The 26,359-nt window shown below is 40.1% G+C and overlaps 1 protein-coding gene and 1 long non-coding RNA gene across 3 annotated transcripts in view; one reads left to right on the top strand and one right to left on the bottom strand.

Annotated features, from left to right (window-relative positions):
• Positions 1-26,359, top strand: part of LOC311585807 — a 948,711-nt gene that overhangs the window by 307,019 nt on the left and 615,333 nt on the right. The window lies entirely within an intron of this gene.
• The window catches only part of SGCD (sarcoglycan delta), a 916,564-nt gene that overhangs the window by 399,434 nt on the left and 490,771 nt on the right, over positions 1-26,359 (bottom strand). Inside the window, exon 1 of one of the 2 annotated variants that reach the window (XM_084761369.1) lies at positions 19,283-19,350. The exons of the other annotated variant lie outside the window; for it this stretch is intronic. The gene's annotated coding sequence lies outside the window, so the exon portion shown is untranslated. Of the gene's footprint in view, positions 1-19,282; positions 19,351-26,359 lie in introns of those variants that run through there. 2 annotated transcript variants of the gene reach the window in all.

Raw genomic sequence — 26,359 nt, 5'->3', positions numbered from 1 at the left:
CATCTGGCCCCACTTGTGAGATACTACAAAGTCAAAACCACAGAAACAGAAATTAGAAAGGCAGTGGACAGGCCTGGAGGAAGTAGAAGAACCGTTACTTAACGGGACATATTTTGAGATGTGCAAAATGAAGAGAAGTGGGTGGTGACGTTGGTGTGTGAATGGACACAACATCACTAAGATGTACACTTAGTTGGTGAGAAGGAACCCAGGATACACTGTGCTAAGTGAAACAAGTCAGACCCCAAATCTACTGCAGGATTTCTCTTAAAAGTAAAAGCTTGTAAGAGCCAGAGCTGATTAAAAGTGAACGAGAAGATACAAGTGATAGAAGAATAATTGAGTTGTAATTGGAATAAATTAATAGAATAGAATAGAAATAAAAAGATATATATTTCAATAGCAACAAAACAAAACAGAACAGAACAGAACAGAACAAAACCAAAACAAAAAAGAAGCTGCCAGGCTAAGGGACGCCTCAGGCTTGGGTACATGATGGCCTTGGCATACCAAGTCTCACTTACGCAAGCCATAGTGCTGCATTGCCGTTATCTCAGAGACACACTGATTCCTAAGCTTCTAGGAGCAGAATATTCCTAAGTAGTTTTGCTTTAAATTAGGATAAAGGTATTAAATATAATAATGACATTTTCAAAGATGTGTGTTTTAGTGATCCTCCTTACTCCCCTCTTCCTTGTCCTGTTAACCTCTAATGTAGTCTTGTCATTTTCTCCCTCCCAACCCTTTCAGTCTCTTTTCGTCTTTCATGTGTCACTTTGCCCTCAACACTCATCCTTCCTCATCACCTATTTATGCTCTCTCTTGCTTTCTTTTCTAGTCTTTTTAGGTTTGACCCACATTTATACCCATGCAGGCTGAGACCCACATATGAATGAGAACGTGATTGTTAAATATTCTACTATCCCCAATACATCCAATCTTTTGAAAATCTCATTTTTTTCTTTACCTCATAATAAAACCTCATTGTATATGCGCATCATGTTTCCCTTCTCTGTTCATCAGCTGATGGACATCTGAGCTGGTTTCATTTCCTTGTTAACATGAAGAGAGCAACAACAAACATGGATGTGTAAATATCTTGATAAGATATGGAGTCTCTTTGGCATATGCCCAGGAGTGTTACCACTAACCGAATAGTCTTCATGAGTAATGTTTTGTAGTAAGGCTTCTTAAACATTTCTGACTTTCAATTCCCTTCAGCACGAGAAAGTTTTACATCATCCCAGACACAAAGGTATGGAAAATGGGCAAACAAATCAAATGCTTACCAATAAGAAATCATAAATAAATTAGTTTCAAAACAATTTTCTGTTCTACATGAATTTGTCACTTATTAAAGGTAAAAAGCAAATTTGCATGCTGAGATGGGTAGGCAACAACCCCAAATACTAATTTGACAGTTACATGCTGAGGAACGATAATGGGAAAATATTCGAAGTGTTTTCTGTAATTAAAGCATCAAAGTTCCATAAAGCAGAAAATTTCTCATGTACAGGAAAACGCTTAAATCCAGAATAAACCAGTGTTGACTCTGAGCTGCGGTGTGTCAGGAAGTGCCATGGTGCTGTCCCTGTGATGCCACAAAGGGCACATGCTGAGTTCTCAGAACAAAGCTGCAGCGAGCCACACAATGCACCACGGGTAAACACTGCCAGAAAATACCGTGGATTCATTATACATTTTTGAGTTTGAACTATTTTTTTGGCCATTGTACATTCAGAAACCTTTTGCTATCAGCAAGTTTCTGAAGCTTTCCATAGTGAATTCTATTTCCATAAGACAATCAAGAGTACAAAACATGTTTTTAGAAAATCCCAGCAGGGCAGGAATAAAGAGAACTGACAAAGACTCCTGTTTCAATTATTGATACATGATCAATTCATGTGCCGAATCCTTACTAGAAGATCCTGGAAGCAAATGCTTATTTCTATGTTTTATCATTGCTACAGTATAAAAATTGATATAAAGGAAGAGGGGCCAGGGTTAAAACGGGCTGGAGAGGACAGCCAGCAAAAGAAATTCCTACAGTCAAAACTGAAGCACAAAGAAAATTTCTAGAGGCAAATGCTGAACGTCTGGTAAGATCAGGGGAAAAATGGGCTAAAGACATCGTTGTGTTAAAGTCTAAACTTACCTTGCCCTTATTTCTGGGGAAGAACTGGGGAGGCTCATTTTGAAGTTCAGGCCCGCGAAGCTCTGTAAGCTTCCTTTGCTCCTCGCTGAGCCAGCAGTTCAGTTCAGCCTCAAGAATAAAATACCTTTGTGTTTGTCATTTTGATAAACTCTGAAGATAGCAATGTTCTTGGGGGGTACTGAGGAATGCTGCTTGAAAAAATACAAGCAGGCAGAATACAGAACAGAGACCAGAATGTCTGCAAAGAAATGTTTCTTCCTTTGAAGGATCCAGTTGGGAATAGAAAAGAGTGGGACAAGTGAACTGCAGGCACACTGTCATACCCCCCTCCCCCTCCCCCTCCCCCTCCCCCCTCCCCCACCCCCGTGAACGTTTTATATGTCACATGACAGACTCAGAGGTAGTGGGTCTTTGACAACTGTTCACTTACACAAGAGGAATCCGGTGGCAGGAAGCATCCAGGAGTTATACCCAAGCATCTTCAAACTAGTTTCAGCTAATGTGACTTTTTTTTTTTTACCTCTACACCCAAAAGATGTACAGAAGCTGTTGTAGCTTGCCTACTATGGCTGTCCTGAAGACCATGCTAAAGCAACTTGGAGGGGAGTTGAGGAAGTTGGGAAAGTCAGTGCAGAAACTCAAGCAGAGGTAGGACAGAAACGCTGGCCATGGAGAAATGCTGCATATGAGCTTGTTCCCATGGCTTACTGGTTTACTTTTTTATACAAACCAGGACCACCTGCTCAGGAGTGGAAACACCCACAGGGGCTTGGGCTCTCTCACATTAAGCAAGAAAATGCTACACATTTGACCACAGTATAATGGAATATAAATAATTCCTGAATTAAGATGGTCTCTTCTCAGATACCTCTAGTTTTATATCAAGTTGACAAAAACTAACCAGCAAAGAAACACACACAAAAAAGTCCCAAGATCCTGTTGTATGATTTTTCATGCTTTTGGTTCAGATAAAATATTTTGAGAATTTATTCTAATTTAATATAGGCATACAAATAAAGATGTCATTATCACCCTACATGGCTTAGCTGCAGTGCCTTGCACTCAATACATGCTTTCTCTCTCTAAAACAATACCAGTGGAGGAAATGCATGCGTTTGATTCTAGTGTGGCAAATTTATGTCCTCCCCAAAACATGATGGAATTTAATCACCAATGAAAACTATAAAGACATGAAATGTTCCAAGTAAAGATGGGACATGATGTTTCCACGGTCACAAGTGCCTATGGGCCATGAATGTGAGTTGAGTTTGGCTACACATCACTTCCTTATTTCTCTTTAATTTTCCATCACTTGCTGACTTAGGAAGATGTCTCTGACTGTGGTGGACATATTGATATTTGAGTTCTTACCATATAGAACTATAAGCAGACAAGTTTCTGCCAAATACAAATTAACTTTGCTTAGGTATTCCTTGTTGTGTATGAAAGTCCTTCCAACCAGCATAGAGTAGAAAAGTTAAAAGATAAATCATTGTAACTCAAGGAGCGCTCTCTCTCTCTCTCTCTCTCTCTCTCTCTCTCTCTCTCTCTGACTTTCTTTTCAAATTAAGTGATCAGTATGCTACCTGAATATAGGTACGTATCCCAAGACAGGCTTTATGTACAGTACATAAATTTGCATAACTGTGTGCAGAGGAAGATGCTCTGCACTTGTTTGAGCTATGCCAGGTTAAGTGGTGTTCAGTAGTTACCTACATTATCAATTTATAATGAGTTTATCAGCATGCAATATCTGTGCATATACAGATATGTATCCACATATATAAGTATAAAATGTATATTACATAGAGTGAAGTATTTATATGTCATGAATATTTTCCTTTTCCAGATATGAAGCTACATTTTAAAGAAACTAACATGTTTAAAGATAGTGGCTTGATAAGATCCAGAATCCTGAGCCAAACCTACGCTACTGAGACTTACCACCTCCACCACTTCCTTCCTGACATTTTGTCTCCGCTCTTTTCTTCATTTCTCCCACGCAGATTTCAGTCCTTATTATTTCTTCCTGTTTCATCTCTTTAGTGTTTCTTTCCTTCTTTGCCCCCTTGTGGTGATTAATATTCATGGTTGACTTCACTGAATTTGTAATCAAACAGAGGACAGTGCTAGGTGTTGCCAGGGAGGTGGAACCGAGGTGTAAAGACTCCCTTCAAGTGTGGCAGCATTATTCCACACACTGGGGTCTTGGACTGAACGAAAACGGAAAGGGGTTTAGCGAGCTGAGCAGGAGCATTCTTTTCTAGGTTTCCCAGTTGTGGACACACAGTGGCCAGCACCCTCAAATCCTTGCTGCACTTTCTCTCCAGATTGAACTGCATCACAAACTTGGAACCTCTCCTCTCAAGAATTTCAGAAGATGCTCCAATGGTGCACCCCCAAATTAGGATGATTACTTAAGGATATTTCTGCTTATCTGTGGTGGTAGATATAATGGGAATTAAAACTTTCTTTTTATAAGTTTTCATTAGTGTTTGTATATTTAATGTGTGATCCATGGTGATGCTTGGTCCATTGTGGTTCAGAGAGCTAAACGGTTGGACACTCTATAAACCTTTCTCTCCTTTAATTGCTTTTTGGGGGGCATTTCTGTAATAGTGAATAAGAAAGGCAACTATCATGCCTCTAGCTATATTTCTAAATGTTTTGCCTCCTGTAAGTCATGATTTCTTAGTAAAAAATTTAGATCATTTGCATTAATGCCATGTTTCTTCAGGAAGGTGCCAACTGAACACTAGTCCAGTTCTACTGAGCAAGATATTAGCCCAAGGGGCATGTCCCATGAAAGCCTTCACTTACCAGGAAATTGGGACAGAGGGGAGGACATCCTATTGGGACTCTAGATGAGAGAAGCATGGGAGAATAGCAAAGTAGAAAGATCCAGAGGGTCCTAGAAGCCTACAAGTAGAACATTATAATAGGCAGATTTGGGCCCAGGGGTCCCGCTCAAACTAAGGCACCAGCCAAGGACAATACAGTTTAAACCCCTACCCAGATCTAGCCAAAGGTCAGAACATTCTCCACAGTTGAGTGGAGAGTGGGATATTACTTTCTCACGTACTCTGGTACCTCACCTTTGACTATGTCCCCTGGAGGGGGAGACCTGGTGGCACTCAGAGGAAGGACAGCAGGTTACCAAGAAGAGACTTGATACCCTATGAGCATATACAGGGGAGAGGTAATCCCCCTCAGGAATAATCATAGGGGAGGGGAATAAGGGGAAAATGGGAGGGAGGGAAGAATGGGAGGATACAAGGGATGGGATAACCATTGAGATGTAAAAAGAATAAATTAATAAGAAAAAAAGAAGAAGAAAAAAAGAAAAATGTCCATATGATCATTAGAACACAAGACGCACACAATTGTTTAAGTTTTCTCCATGCTGAAATATCCCATTCTACATGGAAGCTCCTTAAGCAGAAAGGTAAACAACTCAAAATACCTTCAGTAAGTCCCTGAAACTGACTAGATTGATTAGTCCTGTCCTTGCCAGCATAAGCAACAGCAAAGCGGCTAAAAAAAAAAAAAAAAAAAAAGAATTTCAAAGGAGCCAAGCTGCTAGAGAGAAAACTCTGAGAGCACACCAGCTGCCTGGAAAGAGCAAAAACCAGCTGAAGTGCCTAGAAGAGATTTAGACCAACTGAGTCACTTGGAAAGGACACTTTCCAACCTGTTGATCTGCCTACAGGCTGCGCATTGTGCTCCAGGATTTCTATTTCTGTGAGCTGTCACCAATATTGGGGTAAGCTTTGATAATGAGGCTGTATTTGAGTCATTTCTGCCCCTGTAAGTAACTCCTCACCCATACTCCTGTAAGTAACCCCTCACCCATACTCCTGTAAGTCACCCTAATAAAACCTAATTCGTTCATCAAGTTGGATTTAGTAGTATACATACTTTGATTTATTGTGGGATCCCTGTCTGATCTGAATAGACATGTGTGTTGCATCTCCCCAGGATAAATTTTGCCACATAGCACATACACGTACAAGTAAAACAGAGCAGAGGAACATGCGCTTGTATCCTAGTGCTGGAAGAGAGACAGGTGGATCCCCAGGGCTTGCTGGCCTGGTGGACTAACTTATCTGGTACTTGTTCCAAACTAGTGAAAGGCTCTGTCTCAAACAAAACAAACGAACAAACAAGAGGAGGGACAGAATGGCATATCAGGTAAAGGTGCTACCAAGACTGAAAACTTGAGTTTAATCTCCAGAACCAACACTGTGGAAGGAGACAACAGATTCCTTTAAGCTTTCTTCTGATCTCTATATGCCTACTGTGTCATTAATGCTTTCTACCCACAAAACGATGATAACTAGATAGACAGACAGATACATACATACATACATACATACATACATACATACATACATACATGATAGAGTGCTCACACACAGAAAATAGAGTGCTATTCAAGTTATAATGAACGTCTGTGTATAAGCTAAATATGTTCCTCTTCATTCACCTAAGCCTCCCCTTTTTTTTTTTTCTTATCACTTGTTGCTGCTAGAGGTTACATAATTTGGCCCTCTTAGTTTTGTGCATTTGTCTTACAGAATGCAGAACCCACAAAAACATGAATTTTTCCCTCTGTATTTCGTTGGTATGTCATATCTATAACTTCTAATGCATAATCAACACATGTGGCATGAACATATGAAACAAAAGGAAACACTCCTATGCCCAGGTTTCTCCACATTACCATCTCCCTTTATAGGAAGCATCCTTTAATTGGTCCTGGTTCAGAGCTCTAAGTAGTCCCTAATCATTTGTTAGATCTTTTCTTCCAAATCACATAAGTGCCCCTAAGGTCCTAAAAAACATCTCATACCTTTATTCTCAGTATTTTTCCATTTTAAGATGTTTTAGCTTAAATTTGTTAAACTTTGTCCCTTAATTTGTTAATAGCTAAGCCATAAACACTTTTGCCTAGGCCCACACATGCTCAGGATCTCCCACATCAGTCTTTTCCCTCTACACTTTATCCTGTTAGATCTTCAGTGTAATATTCTATATGAAGCAGTCATCCCTGTGTTCCAGAACTTTCTAGAACATGCCTAAGTTTGTTTCACAGTTAATTCTTATTGTAAAAAGAAAAAAAAAGAGTACACACTAAAATAATAATGAAAAAGTCCAGTATAGTAAATATACAAACCAGTTACACAATAACTTATTACCATTGTCAATTAAGTGCTGTGCAAAATTGCATGTTATACTTTCATATGACTGGCAGCACCCTAGGGTTGTTTACATTAGCATCACCAAATGAAACTTAAGAACTGAACAACACCTCTAGGTGATGCTAATTTTCAGCTCAATTACAATCTTATAGAGTTACTCTTCTGTATTCAGTCTTCAGTTAACCAAAATGTCATGGCACAATGCCTGCCTGTATAAAGCAAAGAATTCAGATCTACCAAGTTGTGGTAGCGATCCTCCCTGGATTGCCTGGACACCACCAGGTACGGAGTCCAGATGGAGAATGCAAGTGCTTCTCCTTAGAATACCCAGGTACCTCCAGACTTCGGGATGAGGGGATGGGGCAGAGTCTGGAACAGGTTGGCTCTGCAGGATTCCCGTCCAGCAGGGGGTTCTTACGGAAAAAGACTTTCTCTAAGGATAAGTCAGCGACTCTTAGACTATATTCGGTGAACCAGCTTATGTGCATCCTTATTGGTGAAACAGCTCAGTTTCCATGTGCGTGACAGCTTAAGTGTGCACTCCCCCTTTATTCCAGGGTACACAACTGTCATATAATCTTAGGCAGTGGGGAGGGGTTTCCAGGATGAATGCTGTTATATTGGCTGGGACTAGGATGCTGGCAAAGCTGTATGGGGAAAAATAACAGGTGACAAACTTACGTGACTGACTACTTTTAACCACCTTGAGGTTTTGTCATGTGCTCCTGGGGCAGGCAGGGAAACAAGGAGAGAACTTTGCCCTTCACCTTCCATTCTCAGGATGAGATTTCAACTGGTCAGGGAGTCATGATGTACACTCATATTTGAGGACCATTGTGGACAATGCAACCATATTAAGATGAGGATGCTACTTCTGCAAATGAATGCACCTAGGAATGATCATGAATAAACAATCTGGGTTAAGAGCACTATGAGGTCAGCCATGGCCATAGTGGCAGGGGTTGGTGTGGTAAATTGCTTGGCACCATTTCAGTTTCACAGAGAAGGTATGGGAACAAATGACAGGAAGGGCGGATGGCAAGACACAGATGTATCCGGAAATAGCGAGGGAGAGACATAAAACCATGGAGATGTGTCGAGGATGTAATTCTACATGAGAGTTGTCTGATCATAATATTGAATAAGAGCCAAGACAATGACCAACTCGGTTTTCACTGTCCAAATACTATTTATGAATGAAAATGGCATATTGCTCTCTCTTTGGTCCCAGTACCAATTTCTTAATATTGAGAGACTGCAGAGTCATGGGTATTAACCTCTTCTCTAAAATATGTCTTCTAATTAGTAAGCTGTCCCAGCTATGTGTGATGTTCTCAGGGGGACTGTTCAGGGCCCTTGGGTTTGCAGTGCTGTTGTGCATAAGGGAAGGCACTCCTTTACATCATAATAACAACACTAATTTGGACCACCTGCAATTGTTTCTGCAGCACAGTGAACCCAGCTTAGAGCTTCAGCCAATAGCACCGTGTACAGAGCTCTCCCCAAACAATCCATCTCCTTACTTAAGACAGTTACCAGCTACTAAGTAAACACATTTTAAACTGCAGCATCCAAAGGAACCTTTCCATTGTTGGACAGATAACACTGCATGTCACATTTCATTTCTGACATGAGGAAAATAATCTTTTCCTTCGGAAAAGCTTTTAAGTGTGTCTATAAAATAGATATTAATAATTAAAGCAAAATATAAAACACTCCTTGGCCCAAACCAGTAATTATTCAATTAAGTATCAACTAACACCCAAGCATAGCACAGCTAGCTAATTGAGTCATTTGCTTTGTTCATGCTACAAGGCAGTTAAACACACCCAGCTGTTTTACAATTTTCCTTATATTACCAATGGGAAAATGTATTCCTTAACCAGGTCGACTAAAATTAGACATCTAAGCCACTCATTCAATTTCTCATTCATTTACTTAGTAAAGGCATTTGAGTGCCTGCCACCTCCCAGGGACTGAGTTGTGTGGAATAAGATGATTACCGAGAAGAGACTTGATACCCTATGAGCATATACAGGGGGAGGTAATCCCCGTCAGGAACAGTGATAGGGGAGGGGAATAAGGGGAAAATGGGAGGGAGGGAAGAATGGGAGGATACAAGGGATGGGATAACCATTGAGATGTAACAAGAATAAATTAATAAAAAAATAAAAAAAAAGATGATCCTTAAGGTAAACCCTTTTCTCCGATACAGTAAGTGGCTCAGGACGGGATCATGTATACAGTAGAGTTTGAGTTTGTATTGCTTCAAGAAGCAAAACTATGGATATGCAAATTAAAATATAACAGGTGTATTTGCTGTGCAAGCAAAGGGAGTGTTCTACCTCCTTTTAAAGGGGAGTCTTCCCCTCCAGGGGACATGGTCAAAGGTGAGGCACCAGAGTATGTGAGAAAGTAATATCCCACTCTCCACTCTACTGTGGAGAGTGTTCTGTCCATTGTCTAGATCTGGGTAGGGGTTTAAGGTTTACCGCCTGTATTGTCATGGCACTCAGAGGAAGGACAGCAGGTTACCAAGAAGAGACTTGATACCCTATGAACATATACAGGGGGAGGTAATCCCCCTCAGGAACAGTCATAGGGGAGGGGAATAAGGGGAAAATGGGAGGGAGGGAAGAATGGGAGGATACAAGTGATGAGATAACCATTGAGATGTAACAAGAATAAATTAATAAAGGAGAAAAAAATGGAAAAAAATAAATAAAGGGGAGTCTTGTCCAGTGGAGAATCAGCGTCCTCCAAGTTTCTAGTTTACAGAGTTTGAGGTTGACTTCACACCTTAATGCTAAACATGGTCCCAAGACCCTGTATTTGCTAATTAGAATTTTCTCTCTGATACTGATTATTTTACACTGCGGATAATTTATTAGTTTACACTCTACCTGCCCTTCCCCCTGCCACCCATGTGTGTGTGTGTGTGTGTGTGTGTGTGTGTGTGTGTGTGTGTGTATACACCATGATTCTTGTAGAGTTTTTCTTATTCTTTTATCATTCTGCTACCAGGTACCAAGTTCAGTCTGTGAGGAATGGCAATTTATCCACTGTGGGGTGGCCCCGCTATACTGGAAATTTGACCTGAGGCACATTAATGAACCTTAGCACATCAAATTTGTGTTGGGACTACTGGAAAAAAAAACTGCTGGAATTCCAACTTTGTGAAAACAGAAGCGTGGAAATTACTCTTGAGGTCTCTGCCTACCCTGAGACAGTTTACAACTGAACAAGAAAATAAAACATGATATGATGACGTAGAACATGTTCATGATATCAGCAAATACAGTTGCTGGATGAATGTACTTTATGGCCAAGTTAGCCTCTGGAATTAAGCTATATATTATATATGTATGAATATACATATATATTCCTTTTCTCCACCTAGAGTCTCTCTCTCTCTCTCTCTCTCTCTCTCTCTCTCTCTCTCTCTCTCTCTCTCTCTCTCTCTCACACACACACACACACACACACACACACACACACACACACACACACATACTTTATATTGGCCCCATTCTCTGTTATAAGTTTATGAAGCTTCAGTTTTACATTGAGGACAGTCATCAATTTGGTTTGCTATCTCTTCTCTGCATGTAGAATATGACAGGACAGAGGGGACACTTAAAAATTATTTGTGAAAAATAAATACATAGCCCACTACAGCTCCAAGATTTTGCTCATACACGTGCACATAACGTGCTCATCCACTGATGGTGGCACAATGCCTTAAATTCTTTTAGGATACTAGGCCTTTACATTCAACAGAACTCTGTTTTTTGCATTGCTTTTTGATCTTCTATATTAAACAGTCAGACTTCTCTGAATGTAAAGTCTATCCTACCACACAGTAAGGTGCATGTGTTGAGACTTAGTCCTTAACTGAATCGTGATATTGTTAGCTTATTAATCAACTTATGGTTGAAGGGACTATTGGGCAGTGGAGCCTGGGTGAAGAAATTAGGTAAGGATGGGCATGATTTTGCCTATCGTGTCAAAGGCTTTTTCTGTGCTACCTGGATTCCATAGGGTGAACATCTTTCTGATTTTTATGGCATTGTATCCTTCTCCACTAGGTCCAGAGGTATAGAGCCAAGTGATAACAGATCCATGAGTCCAAACCAACAATTCCTCTAATAAAGGTTATTTGTGAGTATTTTGCCCCAGCTCCCACATGTTAATTAATACACCAGATTTTAATTTTGGGGGTACAAGCCAGGTACCTAAAACCTCTTATAGTCACAGCAGTGTTTTAATCCCTAAAATAATGTGGGAGAAATGAAACAATATTTAAATTTCTAAAGGTGATATGTTTCTAACCACTAACATGGAAGTTAGTTTCCCTTTCCCCTTATTTCTGTTTGTATGAACATCACCTGACTGTCATTGGGATTTAGAAGGCCCTCAGTAAGAAACTCTGGCTAGGAAAAGAGATGTACATGAACTAGCTAAAATTCCATTTTGTGATAGTATATCACACTCTAACATTTATATGTAAAATTCTGGAAATGGCCTCCAGATGGGGGTGACTCTAACTGAGCCTCCTAGTAGCAGGGGTCACGGAGACTTAAGAGGACACCCTCTTACTAGACAAGACTCCTGGTAGGGGGAGGGAAACACCATCCCACCCACAAACACTTCAATCCAAAATTTACCCTGTCTACAAGATGTGCAGGTATAAAGATAAAGTAGAGATTGAAGAAATACTCAACCAATGCCTGGACCAACCTGAGATCCATCCCGTGAAAGACAGCTAACCCCTGACATTATTAAATATACTTTGCTATGCTTGTAGATGGGAACCTAGCATAGCTGTCCTCCGAGAGGCTCTACCCAGCATCAGATTGAAACAGATGCTGAGACTCATAGCCAAACATTGGGCAAAACATAGGGAGTCTTGTGGAAAAGTGGGAGGAAGGCTAGAAGGACCTTTAGGTGCCAGGAGCTCTACAAGAAGACCAACAGTGCCAACTAACCAGTGCCGGGAGGGGGGGGGTCTTGCAGAGACTGAAACACCAACCAAGGATCATTCATGGATTGGACCTAGGCCCCCTACACAGATGTAGCCGATGGGCAGCTCAAGCTTCAAATGGCTCCCCTAGTAAGGGGAGTGGTCTCTGACATGGACTCTGTTGTCTGCTCTTTGATCACTTCTCCCTGCCTAGACTGCCTCTACAGGGCACAGGGAAGAGGATGATCTCAGTCATGATGTAAATTGATGTGCTCTGGTGGATTGGGGGCATTGGCGGGGGGCTCGGGCTCCACTTTTCTGAGGAGTAGGGGGGAAATAGAGGGAAGGGCAAGTGAGAGTGGGACCTGGAGGAGAGGTGGGAAGGGCTAAGGTCAGGATGTAAAGTGAGTAATTAAATTAGTTTAAAAGAAAAGAGTTAGGGCCTTGCTGTAGCATGTGTGTTACTGGAGGTGGGCTTTGATGTTTTATAGTCACCCTTACTTCCTGTTCTTTCTCTTCATGCTGTGTGCAGGTGAAATATAAACATCCAGCTTCATGTTCCTGATACCCTACCTTCTCCACCATGATAGACTGTATTACCTCCGGAAATATACGACAAATAAATACTTTCTCCTCAAAGTTTCTTTTTGACAGGGACTACTCTATGATAGCAACAGAATATTAACTGTTACAAGAGCAATTCTGAAAAGCATACATACACGTAAACACACATATGTGGTTTTACATACATACATATGTGTGGCATACAAGCATTTGTATCACGTTATTCATCAATCTATCTATCATCATAACCTATTATCTATCTATTGTTCATCTATCATCTGTCTATTCTTTCTCTTTTCACAAATGAGGGGGACATGATACGTTGATAGATATACACCAAGTTTACTATATGCATCCTCATTGTTCATGTTTTGGTGACAGAGAACCTCACCTTGTCTAACAATTAGCTTCCAGATTGTGTCTGAGTCTTCCCCTTGTAATGGAGAATTGCTCATGCACTAGATTGCTTTTCATAGCATTATATTCATGGGTAATAAAAGGCCATGTCACCATAAACCCACCATAACCCTAATTGGAAAAAAACAGGGTATAATTAAAGTGAAAACTTTAAAAACCTTTACCCTTGGACTCAGGGCATGATGTGCCCAACATTTCAGGAATTCTTCCCAAGATAGCAAGGTGTTTGAATAGTTTACATTTTAGAGCATCTCCTAATGGCATCATTCTTTCTGGTTTTCAAGTTGACATTAATTCAATTGAGTGGGAAGGCAGTTTTAGGAAACACTCTAGCTTTCTTTGGTTTCTACAATTACACTGAGTAAAGAAAATACATTTCAAATCCCCCATCAGACACTTACAGTGATGTGCTACTTTTATGTAAAGGCAGGGGATAATGAGAGCTTGATCATAAAATTAGTAAGTATGTTTTCCACCCCTTGAAAGGGTGAAATAGATACATCATCCTTTGTCATCCATGTGCTCTTTTTAGGCCCCCTTTTCCTCACTCACGTTTTATCTTGTCTTGGTCAGTACTTCAGAGTTAGTCCTGCAAAGGTTAATAGGACATCTCTGAGAGCCCACAGCCCATGCCGCCTTTTTATGTCCTTTATTACAAGTGGGCTATTTTTACAGCTGATAGCTGCTAACAATCTGCAAAACCTCAAGCCCAGAATAAAATATGACAAGGGCCAAAAGAGGTAACAGTGACATTGCTTGTATTGCAGCCAAGCTGTTGTTAGTGACAGCAGGGGGAAGGAGCAGAAGAGACAGGAAAATGTGCTAAGCCATAAGAATGTCTCACTGCAAAGATATTTTCCTGGGGCTGAAGAACAGGTAAAGGTTGCCTGGCCAACCCAGAACTGAAACACATCTCCCTCTTCATCACTTTAGCCAATGACTAGCATCCTTCTGAATATGAAGCACTTGACTTCTTACATTTTGGCAGGGTATCTTACATCTCAAAGCCAAACAAACATAGGGAGTTTGAGCATTCCTTAAAGATAATAAAGCTTCCTCCTTCTACATCTGTATGAAGTCCATTCACAACACTATATCTGCCACAAGGAAATATGACATTAAAATAATACTCTATGCTTTGTGTTTTAGTAATAAAAATCTGAAAATAACCTAAGTGCTCATGAGGGTATGTACATTTTAGCTCATCTGAGAGTTGAAATAACACAATATTATTATTCAAAATTGTACACACTCCTGTCTGTCTGTCTATCTATCTATCTATCTATCTATCTATCTATCTACATATCTATCTATCTATCTAGATATGTATGCTTGTGTGTGCATGTGTATGTGTACTTGCTATGCATGTGTGCTATGTTTGTAGAAGTCAGAGGCCAACCTCAAATGTCATTCATTCCTCAGGAGCCACCTACCGTGATTTTTGAGACAAATTCTCTTACTATAACCAGGGGCTCATCGTGTAGACTCCCTTGTGTCCTTCTGTTTCACCATGTCGACCTCCATGGATCCTTCTGTCTTACCATGTCGGCCTCCATGAATCCTTCTGACTCACCATGTAGACCTCTATGAGTCCTTCTGGTCTACCACCCAATTACTAGAGTTACAGATATATACCACAACACTTAGCTTTATATATGAGTTTCAGGGGTTGAACTTAGATCTTCATGGTTACACACAAGTCACTTTACCAACTAAGCCATCCCCTAGCCCCTTAATTACACATTTTGAAGTCTTAACACAATGTCTGTTTCCATTATAGATATGCATATGACATGAAAACAGATACTTCATTTCTAGTACAGCAGGGGGCCTTTACAAGCTATATGATGAATTAATACTATGTCACCATCAAAAGCAGCATCTATATACATATATGCATTTATATGATGATTTTGAAGGTTCTCATCTATTTAAAATATATAGGAGTATATGCTAAATGACTTCGGTTGGGGGGGCTTGGGGTGGTGGTAAAATGCCTACAATGCCCTTTCCTCTGAACACTGAAGAACAAACTAGAAAGAGATAAACTGCATCTCTCTGTGTAGTTCAGTGGTAGGGCATTTATACAGCTCTGGGTTTGATCTCTAATACCTGAAATCAAAGGGAGATGTTGACACTGAATGGTGAAATACCACTTTTTATACATTGATACATCTATCTTGATGGGAGAAAAAGACTGGTGAAGCATGCGGAATTTAAAGGCTTCCATAAAACCCAATAAATAACAGTTTTCTTCGGTAACTGCAACCTGCTGTCCGTTATCTCATAGGTGACATCATAGGGAAAGGAGACAAATCCAGCAACTCTCAGCACTGGACATACTCAGAGAGGCTCCTGGCTGGTTGCTGCCTAGCTAGAGGGCTGAGCTCAGTTTGCTGAGAAGACTGTATAAGACTATAGTCTTTGCCATCATAGGTTGGACACCCTGACAGACTGCACTGACATCACTTCCTGGAGCTATAGGACCCAGGGCAAGTCACTTATTCCCTTTGAAGCCCAGTGCTATCATATTAATGAATGGAGATATTGTTGTTCCAATATCATGCTCAAAACTAAATCACTGTCTATATGAGAGGTGTAAGATACTTCCTGGGGCCTGTAGAGTTCTCCATAAATTATTTTAAGAACCAAATGACTGTCTATAAAAGGGTTATTTTTCTGTGACTGGCCTATGGTGGTACCCAGTACATGATTTTATATGAGTTCCTTTAAGGGATTTTATGATGTGAGTTCATTCAGCACTGATGGGATCAATATGGCACACCAATAATGAAATAGTATACTATAGAAAGAACAGTGCAACATGGATGAGCCATGTGAGGACTCTTTCAAACTTTTTGAGTCCTAATAGCTAATTCAAAACATTCTATCCCAAAAGATCTTTCTGTGCTTCCCTACTTTCACCTCCTTTCCACCCTTGCGCTGCCTAGGTCCCTGGAACTAGCACAGCACAATTGAGTCTTTGTCCATTCTGGGTCTGTGCATACAGACTCTTCAAAGCACTGTAACATGGAAGAGGTGTACATACGGGCAGAATCTCAGCACTGGGAAAACACAATTTCTTTGATTTTTTAGTTGTGTGTCCATGCTTTTTAAAATTGTTTCACTCTAAAGTCTTGAAGCATGTATATCTTCCATATGGATAATTATTTATAAATTACACACACACACACACACACACACACACACACACACACACACACACACACACTAATGTAGGCATACGCTTTAAAACAAGTACTTTGAAATGATTTGAAATTCATTATTAAAGTCCTAATATTTCCTTCAGTACCCAATGGAGAGCTCTGTGCATATCCTGGGATGTTAGTGTGTTTCCAGTTTTAGGGAATCCCCTCTGGGGACTTTCCATGCTTGCAATGGAGAGAACTATTACCCTCTAACTTTGGGGACTGTAAAGGAGAAGCCAGTGGTTCAGACTTGAGGTCAAATCCACTTAACACATGTATTTGGTGTGGTTTGGTTATAAATTTTCGAATTGGTCATCAGCCCTTAACACTTGCATTTACAATGAATTTGGAAGTCAAAAAACACTGGATCTTTCTCCACTAAAAGCCTGACTTGAGTAGTGCTCAATGACCCCCCTTCCTCCCTCCTTCCCTCCCTCCCTCTCAGACTTACTTCATTTTTAATCATGTGCATGTGTAAGTGCAGGTTCCCTTGGAGTACAGAACAGGGTGTGGGGTCTGTTGGAGTTGAGCTACAGCTATTTGGGAGCCTTCCAGTGTGAATGCTGGGAACTGCACTCAGGTCTTCTGCAAGAGCAATATGTGATTTTTCACTGCCAAGCCATCTCTCCAGCCCCACCCACCATCCTTTCTGATGATGCTTGCCAAACCTCTTTGTCCCAATTGAGAAGTTACACTAAACTGTAGAACTTGAGCTGGCTTCTTCCCGTAGACTGGGGGACCACTGGCCACAGAAGCAGAGGAGGCATGGACGGATGGAGAAGAACAGGGATTGCTTAGATCACAAAGATTCCTTCTCTGCTTGAGACGCAAGAGGAATGACTAAAGAGCGATGGACAGGCCACTCCCACATCCTCACCCTGTTATTCCCTTAGATTTAACTCTGCCATGATATGGTATCCAAAGACTACTCAAACAGTTTTCTTCATCTACTGTTTGTATTTGACCTACCAAAGTAGTTTTTTGTTGGTAGTGGTGGCTGTTTTTGTTTGTTTGTTTTAAATAATAGAACTATACAATGCTCTGGGGCTATTTTTGAAGTCAGAGCCAGGAGGCAATTTGCATTTTCCTAAACATAGTCATCAATATAACACTGTACTCTTTCAACCAAGTGAAAAAAATATCAATAAACAGCCCGATAATTTCAAAACATGACTGGAAATAAAGTATTGCACTACTCAGGCTGTTCACAGACCATTTGTTAACCCCAAATGATCTACAGGATTATAGCTTGACAGCCACCGACTATACAAAATAAAGGATTTGATTGTCCCCATTGTACAATAATGTAAATGAATGTCTGAGCATAGAGCGAACAATGGTCTGTTGTTTAAGTTTTTACTCTTTTCATTGAGAAATTTATGCCTATTTTTATTATATTTAAAGGATGGAGGTTTTGGTGTACTTGAAAATTCTGAAAATGTATGTCTCACTCCCTCCCCTTCACCTCGATACAGTACCAAGCCTCCTTCTCACGATGTGGGCTCCGTGATGAATAGTGGGGTTGGTTTGTTTATGCCACTCAAGGGATGCCTGTACCACTGATCCCATGCTTAGGCCATTTCAGGGTCCTATAATGTTAGGGGCATCCAGCAGTCCCTCTATGCCGCAGATCCAGTCCAGCCCAGTAGATTAGAGATTGGATTTCTCACTTACTTGGTCCTCAACAGGAACACAACAACCTTGTATAAGTATCAGCTGCTCTTAGTCAGCTAATTTTATCTACAGACAATTGTGTAAAGTTTTCATTTCACCAGTTTTCTCACACTTCTGGGATCCTATGATAACCCTCCAGTGACTCATCTGATTTCCTAGCAGTGGCAAGTCTTTGTCTTTTAAAAATTGCAAAAGCCAAGTTTTAAAAGTGACCTGTATAAAAAAAATGTCTAAAGGCTACACTCCTCCCACGGTAGAAGGTGTGCTAAAAATTCTCTCTTTTTTTCTAGGTGATTAGACTCATGTAAAGGTCAGAGGAGAAATAAATTTAACTCAGGTGCAAGTGGTCAAATGGGATGAGCCCATCGTAGAATTACAGTAGGGCATGTTACAAAGTTCAGCCTGTAGTAGGCAGCTCTATTGAGGCAGAGGGGAATAAGTCCAAGCAGAACCCTATCTCTGTGCTGTCTAATCCTGGCATTAGCCGCTACTGATTTTTGAAAGAAAAAAAAAGTGAGCTCAGCACAAACTACTTGGTTTTTTGATCTTTTCTCTATAAGAAGAAAGATGTATCATAAATAAAAATGACCGGCAAAAGAAACTGTCTTACATCAGCTTTTTTTTTTCCCCTTCCCTTGTAATGGGACACTAAGGAAAGAAAGGGACCCAAGATTTGTAAACAGGGAGTGTGGTACTTGCCTGTGTTGGGGCAGGGTGTGAAGAAGCAAATTCTCCCATGTTTTCCCCCATGATCCACCTTCCAAACATCATCTGTATCTAATAGTTCTCCATCTGGGTGAAGAACTAATCACACACAAATTATACAGAAAGAAAGGGAAAAACCTAGATTTCTCTGTGATAACTTTTCTATCATCTAAGACGGAGCTCAACAAGATGTTTCCATTTTTCCTGGTCTTATTATGGTTTCTACCACCCCAAATCAGGTTTTAAACACTTAACCCTTCCTCCCACCCCAACCAGGCAATGATGTAAACTGAGTGGATCATCTTGTGCTTGCGAGCACCAATAGATGGTACAAAAACAGGCACCATGCTTTTCTTAATTTGCAAGGCCAAAACAACATAAACGCAGTACTTACAAAGCCAGGATTACCGGCTGCAGCTTAGCCTTTTTCGCTGTAGGAGGCAACTAGCCTTACGTCCTCCCAGACTCTTGACGGGACACAATAAATAAGCCAGCAAGTTATTCTACTCATTCAGAGCACATATCCTGGGAAGAAAACAAAACTAGTGATTTCTTTGAGAGAAGCTAAGGTATTCCAGCCTTAGGATCTAAGTGTCCCTGTTTTTTCCCCTCTGAATGGGGAAGAGATTCGTGGACCTCCATGAGATTTATCTAAATTGAAAATCAGAAAACCAGTGGAATTTTGATTCTTCTGAGAGGGGGGGAAAAAAAACAAAAGCAAAAGCCTCTAAAACTTTGTGATGCATCGTTATCTTCTTTGCTTTCAATATGAGCTTGAAGTTAGACGTTTCGAGAAGGGAAATTCTTTTGCTAGAATGCTGCAGTTCTGTCTGAGAATGAGTTATTGGGTGAGCATGGCCCACTCATGAGCCTTCCCCCCTGCTGCAAAGCTGGTTGAGTCTAAGTTTAGTCTGTGGGCAGTGAGAGTGCAAACGGGTGGGGCAGAATCCATCACATTCTGTGGCATGTCCCTCCAGACAGGACGTGGCGTGTTATAGAAAGAGCTCCCAGGGACCGCACTCAGAGTAAGCAAACGCATTCTTCTCATGCTTTATTAATGCATTTGCCCTACTGTGTCAACAAAGACGTTGAGAAAGAGAGATTTTTTAAAATGAACTATAAATTTAACTACAAATTAAATCAACTAAATTTCATTGATATTCTACAAAGTAGTATAAAACTTACACTTTTTTTATAAGAAATGCTTTTTACATTTATTCATTTATTTTATGTATATGTGTAGTGGGGAAGTTATGGGGGTGTGCACATACTTTCTTCTACTATATGGTTTATGCAGATCAAACTCAACTAATCAGGCTTTCTGGCAAATACCTTTACCAGCAGAGCCGTCTTGCCCACTCTTGCCCAGTTTCTTAATTAAAAAGAAAAAATGTTTTCTCCATGATCAATTCATTCCTATGTAATCTTCACAGATGTCACAATACCAAACATTCTGAGGAGATCTAATGTTAACGTTACATTTGACCCTAGTATTTCTTTCAAGAAAAAAATGTAGCTGAAAAATTTTCAGTACTAAATATTTAGGGTCAAGTGGTTATAGTAAATCTTTTCTTATTATTAATTATGTCTATAAAATAGTCATGATTTATCAAAGAGATGCCTAAGATTTTGCTTTCATGTATTCATTGATTTGTTTAAAAATTAATTGCCAAAAGTTGTCTTTAGCTTCCCAGCATTTTCCTATTGTGAAGAATCAATCTGAGGGGGAAGCCAGTAAAATGGTTCATCCAGGATAGATACTTTCTCCCAGAGGGTGCAAGCCTGGAGACCTAAGATAATTCTTGAAATCGATGTCCAGGTGAGAACTGTTCGTACATATGTGCCTTGCTACATGTACATATATACATCATGTGCTCAATAATAATAATAATAATAATAATAATAATAATAATAATGTAAAATAATAAATCCACTGGACCAAGTGCACCTCATCTGTATGCTTCTTATTTCACCACACATCTGCAGTTGGTGATTTGTAAAGCAAAGATAAAAATCTGATATTAAAAGAAGATCACTACATTTCCTTTGAGAACATACATAAATACAATTAACCATATTCATTTTCTTAGTTATAATGGAGGAAAAAATAGAAAACTCATTTCAATTATATAGAAAACTTTCATTTGGGAACTAACGATCATGTCAATGTATGTGCTTCAGATAATCAACTGGCCACTTGAATTGGCAGCTAGAGGCCCCAGAGTTCAATTCTTTTACCCACTGTCAGGCTTCTAGCAGAAGCCACCCAAAGACCCACCTAGAGTTAAAGCGGCCAGCTTTGGAAACAGCCTGCAAATCTGTCCTGGGAATTTAGTGATTAGCAAGGTAAATGTCAAAGAAGGCAGTGAAACACTGTGTATCTCTTCACGTCCACCATGACTGTTCTCATTGCTCTCACGGCTTCAGGAATATCACCTACCCCCTTATCTCTCACAAAGTTGAAGTGAACGGAGCTTAGATATAAATGCTTGAGTTTTAAAGAAATCCTGACCTATTATTAAAAGAATGATAGAAACTCAAGTTATCTCAGTGGATTAGATCCGAGTCTAGGATGCAGAGGTTGGCGGACAGCTACTGTACTTCTTTGCCTTCGAGAGTTAATGATATTGTGCGTTAGTTATGAATGAAAAACAATTGCTGAAGAAGTGGTTTAATGGTTAAGAAAACTTGCTGCTCTCAGGGACCACTTGGTGGCTTACAAACACTTATTAGTGCGGCTTTGGGGGGATCTGACCCAAGCCTAATGAGCTAACTATACAGGGTTTTCAATTTTTCAAAATCTCTGTGTCTCACTTATGTAGTTTGAATTTCCATACCCCAGAATCTTCCTTTTTCATGTACTTCATGAGATATTGAGTCTAGAGGGAAAAGCACCATCGTGTGGGTGATTATGGCTCATTAGGAAGAGTGACACAAAAAGAAGTGAGAGTTAAGGAGAAGAGTCATGTCAGAACAGGATTCATAGAATTTGGAAAACTACAAAATGAAGGAACCAAAGATCACAGTTAATCTCAAGATAGCCCAAGCTATCAGCACTTATAGACAGGCATGGCATTAAAATTATCAAAGTGTCTATTAGAGAGTACATGAGAAAGAAAGGCACTAACTAACTGAAAGGAAAGCATATTAAGGCACATCACAGTCAACCCAATTAAGAGCAAACAAAAGGAAGGGCATTTGAAAAGAAACCATGGGAAAGTACAACTATCACATATGTGGGGCTACAGTAAAATTATAGCCAGGGGACAAAGCAGTGGCATCTTTGGTATTAAGTGTGAAAGACACTGAGATTGCTAAGCCACAATTCCACATGTCCCAAAAATCTATCTTAAACAGTGTGACGAAAGAAAGACATACTTAGGACATCAAATCTAATAGACTAAAAACCCAAACCAACCAAACACACCAAAACAAGCAAACCAAAAAGAGGCTAATGAGATCAAGTAATGAAACCTTCTGCTGGACGGCCTGAGTTGAGTGATATCCAGCACCCAAATGACGGATGGAGACAACAGTCTCTCCCAAGTAGTCCTCTGAATTCCAGTTGCACTTTTTGGCAAGTACATGTGCACACACATAAACACACACTCACACACACACATACACACACGAACGTATACACACATGTACTCTCTCATATGTACGTGTGCTTTCCAGGCAAAAATTAGCAGAGTAACTTTGGTCACCCCTGTCCTCCCTTCTGTGATGTTCTCAACTACCATGAGCTTCACGGACTTGTAACAGCACCTGCTTCCTGTTGTGATGTTCTGTCCTGACATGGGCCTAAAATGGAACCAACAGACCACCGACTAGAATCCCTGAAAGCATGAGCTACCACCAATCTGTCCTCCTTCAAGCTTACTTATTGTAGATACACTACCACATCGGGGAATTCCTAAATCTACTGCATTAGTTACATTTTTTTCCTCCTTTATTAATTTATTCTTGTTACATCTCAATGGTTATCCCATCCCTTGTATCCTCCCATTCTTCCCTCCCTCCCAATTTCCCCTTATTCCCCTCCCCTATGACTGTTCCTGAGGGGGATTACCTCCCCCTCTATATGCTCATAGGGTATCAAGTCTCTTCTTGGTAACTTGCTGTCCTTCCTCTGATTGCCACCAGGTCTCCCCGTCCAGAGGACATGGTCAAAGGTGAGGTTAAGAGACTTATTTAATTTTTCATTGCACATATGCATGTAGGTCTGTGTGTTGTTGGGTGCCTAAAGAGGTCAGAAGTTGGTGTTGGATCTCCAGAAGTATGACATGTTTAGAGGCATCACATTTTTGGACATGGTGTGTGATGAGAATTATGCATCGTATACTCAGAGGGAAATCAAGGAAAGCCAATCCATTCTAGAGAGAAAATAACCCTTGTCACCTGAACCTTGTCCCCTTTCCTGTCCGAGACTAACTCTACGTTCTGATATTTGTTCTGCTAGGACAATGTGTGTGCATTGTACCAACAAAACCCTTCCCATGTGCAGTTGACATCTTTCATTTACGTGAGTTTCTGCTCCTTCTGAACTTACAGTCCAGACAAAGATGAAAATTAAATTAGGTCTTAAATGCACTACAGGAATATGCTGATTAAAACAGTAGGTATCATGACTTTGACAAGTACTTTGAAACTAGCAATACCTCATAAAGTAGCATTTAGTGTCTCATGGGGATTTTGGAGTCCCCGAGCATGGAGCCACTCATCTGGTGTCCACTCAAAGACACTGGAAACACAAACTGTGTCTCCCTTGAGTGTCAAATGTACTAGATATTACATAATCTAAAATAAACTTTTTTTTATTAAAATAAGACTTCACATGAATATTTAAGATAAAAATGCCAGACTTCAAAGACATCCTTTTCTTGCTGGCAGATTGCTTCTGGCTAAACTGCATCCTCACGGGGTTCCCATGGCTCTTCTCTGCCATTAGGGGTTCTCGTGAAGAAAACTTTGAACAACACACATGCGTCCCCAAATCAATAATGTGGGATTCTAAAAGTCTTTCCATTTGCCAATACTTATTTAGTCTTTGAACTTTCTGACAATTAGCCTTTTTATTTTCTTAAAACAAGAAACAAAAGGAACAACAATAAGTGAGGAATACACCAAGTATCAAGGGACCCACAGTAGCTTCAGGGCATCATTTTAGTTTACTTTTTTATTTGTTCATTTCCATTCCACATATCACTCTGCTGGAAAATATTAACACCTAAATGAATACTGTCTGTTGGATAGAAGCACATTATAGCACGAGGCTTTGTGGGTAAAATGAGGTTATTAGCTTTATGGCTGAGCACACATTTCAACAGAAAGATGCTATTGGCAGGAGAGTTAGGTGAAGTCTGGTGTGCAGGTCATGAAGAACAGTACGGAGTAGTTAAAACTAATGAGATGTATTTATTTTCTCTTTTGCAATGATGGAGATGGGACACAGGGCCTTGCACACACTAGGCAAGTAGTCTACATGTAGCCGTGTCACAAGACAAAATAAGCTCAACTAAAATGGTTTATCTCCAAAACGGTGAATTTAATGTAAATCATATAAATTTATTTCAAGCAAAAGTACAAAATGTGACTGGATCTATATATTTCCCACATGTCTTTATTTATAAGTATAAACCCATTTCAAAGGGTCTGGAGATTAGTAATAGTAAATCTATTTAGTATTATATCAGAGGGAAAAGGAGTAAATGAATTGCCAGAGAAACTATCTGAATTTCATTCTCATTTCCTTGCAAGCAAAGACACTTTTTTTTTCCTGAAAATGGTTATTGGAAAGCCAGGGACTCTGCTTTAAGAGAGATATGGATATTTGAAGAGGGGAACAGTAGGAGGCAAAGAGAAAAGAGAGAGAGACAGAGAGAGAGAGAGACAGAGACAGAGAGACAGAGAGAGAGAGAGAAAGAGAGACAGAGACAGAGAGAGAGAGAGAGAGAGAGAGAGAGAGAGAGAGAGAGAGAGAGAGAGAGACAGAGACAGAGACAGAGACAGAGACAGAGGAACAGACAGACAGACAGACAGACAGACAGACAGAAGGTAAGATGAGAAGTTAGATCTGTAACATTGCTGTCTGTATTGTGTAAATAAAAATTGTACACAGAAACAAATTAGGCTAGTTTGCTGTTTGGAAGCTATATATATAATGAGGAGATCCGCTGGCAATTTGCTTCTCTAATTTCTGCTAAAATTTTATTAATGAAAAATGTGTGTTTATATTTTAATAACATTTAACCTAAGTTTACTAAGATAAGAGTAATTTGGCAAAGCATAAAATCACACTGAATTCAATAAACTCAAGTAAAAGAAATCATTAAACCCTCTGCCAAGCAGAGCCCATTTCCAAGCCCCTGCCTAAGTGTCTATAAAAAAAACCAACAAGATACTTAGTTGTCTCTTTATTACCCTGAGTCCCCCATTGACTTATACAATCATTTCAGATATGCTTTATTTTCTGTCTGGATTCATCTTCTAATTGGCATTGACTTCAGACAAAACAGTTTTAATTTTCCCTGATTGCTAACTCCCAGCCTCCAATTCCCAGTCAGAAAGTCAATAATCTGTAAACAAACAGTAAAACATGTTATGGACCCCGCCTGCAGGGTTAGGACCTTTGTTTACATGCCTGAAAAGCCAGTAAAAGAGTCAGATAAAAGGAATACTTGCCCAAGCTTCCTTTTTATTAATTATGTGAGTGAAGGGGCTCGGGAACGTCAGGAGAGGGTCTCATACCCCATGGAGCTGAGATTAATGACAAGTGGTATCAGCTGCCGCATGCAGGTTCTGGAAATTAGTCTAGGGGCCTCTTGAAAGAGCAGTGGGTGCTCTTAACTGCTACCCAATCCTCCAGCTCCACTTTCTTTATCTTGATTTTCTTTCTATTTTCAGAGAAAACTGGACCGGAGTAGTGGGAGCTTGATCTGGGGTCTCACAGTTCACTAGTGGTGGGAAAGCCGTGATCTTCTGCCCCCGGTCCAAGATGTCCTTGTCACACTCCTCTACGTCTGGCATTGCTGCTGGAAAAGCACATTGTTTGAAGCCTTAAACAATGGGCTGTGACCTCTTCAAATCATGTCTTGTGATTCAGCAATGTCTGTGAGTGTCATAGGTCCCCTACGTATGTCATAGACAGAATAGCCACCATCACTCCTTGTACAGAAGTCAGTTTGGATTTTACAGAGGAATCCTGATGTCTTTGGGAAATATCCATAATGACAAAGGTAGTGTCTGATGTATCTTTGTAAGTGATGTCTGACTTCATACTAAATGCCAAACAGAAGAAGGAAATCAAAATTGACAGTAGTGACTCCCACAGCAGTAAGAGGAATGACCAGACCGGAAAGTGAATCAATGTTTCAATTCTTTTCATAGTTATAAATTTCTGAGAGAAACCTAGAGACAAATACACCATGTCACTCTTTAAGGCATAAAATCTGCGAGCATGTAATTAAAA

Source organism: Acomys minous (assembly GCF_964271855.1).
Source record: "Acomys minous genome assembly, chromosome: 16".
NCBI classification, from domain to species: Eukaryota; Metazoa; Chordata; class Mammalia; order Rodentia; family Muridae; genus Acomys; species Acomys minous.
This window is presented reverse-complemented; position numbering and strand designations above follow the sequence as displayed.